Source organism: Limulus polyphemus, unplaced genomic scaffold, assembly GCF_000517525.1.
Source record: "Limulus polyphemus unplaced genomic scaffold, Limulus_polyphemus-2.1.2 Scaffold562, whole genome shotgun sequence".
Taxonomy (NCBI): domain Eukaryota; kingdom Metazoa; phylum Arthropoda; class Merostomata; order Xiphosura; family Limulidae; genus Limulus; species Limulus polyphemus.
The window spans coordinates 11,395-13,816 of NW_013666172.1; the positions used below are offsets into that span (position 1 = coordinate 11,395).

General features: G+C 31.5%; 1 protein-coding gene across 1 annotated transcript in view; it reads left to right on the top strand.

Annotated features, from left to right (window-relative positions):
• LOC106459119 overlaps positions 1–2,422 on the top strand; it is a 141,068-nt gene that overhangs the window by 4,453 nt on the left and 134,193 nt on the right. The window lies entirely within an intron of this gene.

A 2,422-nucleotide genomic window follows, 5' to 3' on the forward strand; every position in this document is an offset into this window, starting at 1 on the left:
AGCATATAATAATAATTATAAAATTATCATATAATAATAATTATAAAATTATCATATAATAATAATTATAAAATTAGCATATAATAATAATTACTATTAATTAATATGATAATATTTAAAAAAACATTTTATTTCCCATAGGCAATAAGTTTGAACAAAGTGTTATAAAAAAAATCCATCAAAAAGTAAAATAGAGGGTGGATTTGAATCCTAAACCTGTACAACAAAACAGGACGATTTTCTCCCCGGGTCACGCAGGCTTGCTTATAAAGAGGGTGGGGATTATCGTACATATGGTTAACGGCGAAACATCCACGAGGCCTTGATTTATCTGTGAAAACACCGTGCATGGGAAAAACAGTTTTCCAATTCGGATTCAAGACATACAAATCTACCGTTGAAATATTATTCAAAGCATTTTTGGCTGTGACAATTGCCGAAGTACCTGTGTAAGTCTTCTGAACGTAGCTAGTAGTTTCACTTTAGTCAGGTATTTAATGATCTCTTTATTTTTATATTGAAGAACAAGGCTTTGTTACAATATGTATTAGGCAAGGTATTGATGAGATATTTGAGTAAGATTACTACAAGTATATTTAGAATAATAGGAACTAGAAGTGACGGTTAAATTACTTCAGGTGTGAGGTTATTGTAAGATTACCACAAGAGCAGTTAGAAGAGACGGTCAAATTACTACATGTGTGAGGTTATCGTACGATTACCACAAGTGTGTTTAGAGTAATAGCAACTAGAAGTGACGGTAAAATTACTTCAGGTGTGAGGTTATCGTAAGATTACCAGAAGTATGTTTGGAGTAATAGCAGCTAGAAGTGACGGTGAAATTACTTCAGATGTGAGGTTATCGTAAGATTATTACAATAGCAGCTAGAAGTGATGGTTAAATTACTACATGTGTGAGGTTATCGTACGATTACCACAAGTGTGTTTAGAGTAATAGCAACTAGAAGTGACGGTACAATTACTTCAGGTGTGAGGTTATCGTAAGATTACCAGAAGTATGTTTAGAGTAATAGCAGCTAGAAGTGACGGTTAAATTATTCAGGTGTGAGGTTATCGTAAGATTACCACAATAGCAACTAGAAATGACGGTTAAATTACTTCAGGTATGAGGTTATTCATAAGATTATCACAATAGCAGCTAGAAGTGACGGTAAAATTTCTTCAGGTGTGAGGTTATCGTAAGATTACCACAATAGCAGTTAGAAGTGACGGTTAAATTACTTCAGGTGTGAAGTTATCGTAAGATTACTACAAGTATATTTAGAATAATAGCAACTAGAAGTGAAGGCTAAATTACTTCAGGTGTGAGGTTATCGTAAGATTACTAAAAGTATGTTTGGAGTAATAGCAGCTAGAAGTGACGGTTAAATTACTTCAGGTGTGAGGTTATCGTAAGATTACTAAAAGTATGTTTGGAGTAATAGCAGCTAGAAGTGATGGTTAAATTACTTCAGGTGTGAGGTTATCGTAAGATTACCACAATAGCAGTTAGAAGTGACGGTTAAATTACTTCAGGTGTGAGGTTATCGTAAGATTACCACAATAGCAGTTAGAAGTGATGGTTAAATTATTCAGGTGTGAGGTTATCGTAAGATTACCACAAGTATGTTTAGAGTAATAGCAGCTAGAAGTGACGGTTAAATTATTCAGGTGTGAGGTTATCGTAAGATTACCACAATAGCAACTAGAAGTGACCGTTAAATTACTTCAGGTGTGAGGTTATCGTAAGATTACCACAATTGTGTTTAGAGTAATAGCAGTTAAAAGTGACGGTTAAATTACATTAGTTGTGAGGTTATCGTAACTTTTTAACTTTGAAGAAAAGCAATGGAAGTTTTTATTTTATTTGCTGTATTATGTGATAGTTCCCCATTTACTTTTACTGATTTATTTAAAATTCTTCTAAGCGTACTGCCATAATTACACGCATCACCCGTTAGTATTTATAATGTGATCAAACGTATCCTTTCTTCTTTTGAGGTACGTTTTAAAGACTGAAAATAATTAAATCTTATTAAAGTTCATAATAGAAACTTTTCCTGGCACTAAGAAGCGAATTTCGAAATCATAGTTAATTATTCTTATTATATTTTGTCAATCCAATATTTATCTAGGTTAACTAATGTATATTTCTAAAAGCTATAATTCTATAAAACAATTTAATGCGGAACATTGTTAGGTGCAGTTAGTTTTACGTAATGATTAGCAGGACATAAGCGAAAGAAATACTTGGACATTATATTTGTGCTAGTTTGAATCCTTAATGTGACAGTTATATTTTACAGAGAAGGTAGTTTATTAAGAAATATAAAAAAACGTTGTAAATATATATATATATATATATATATATATATATATATACATATAATAATACTATTACTATTTCTTCTTGTATTATGTC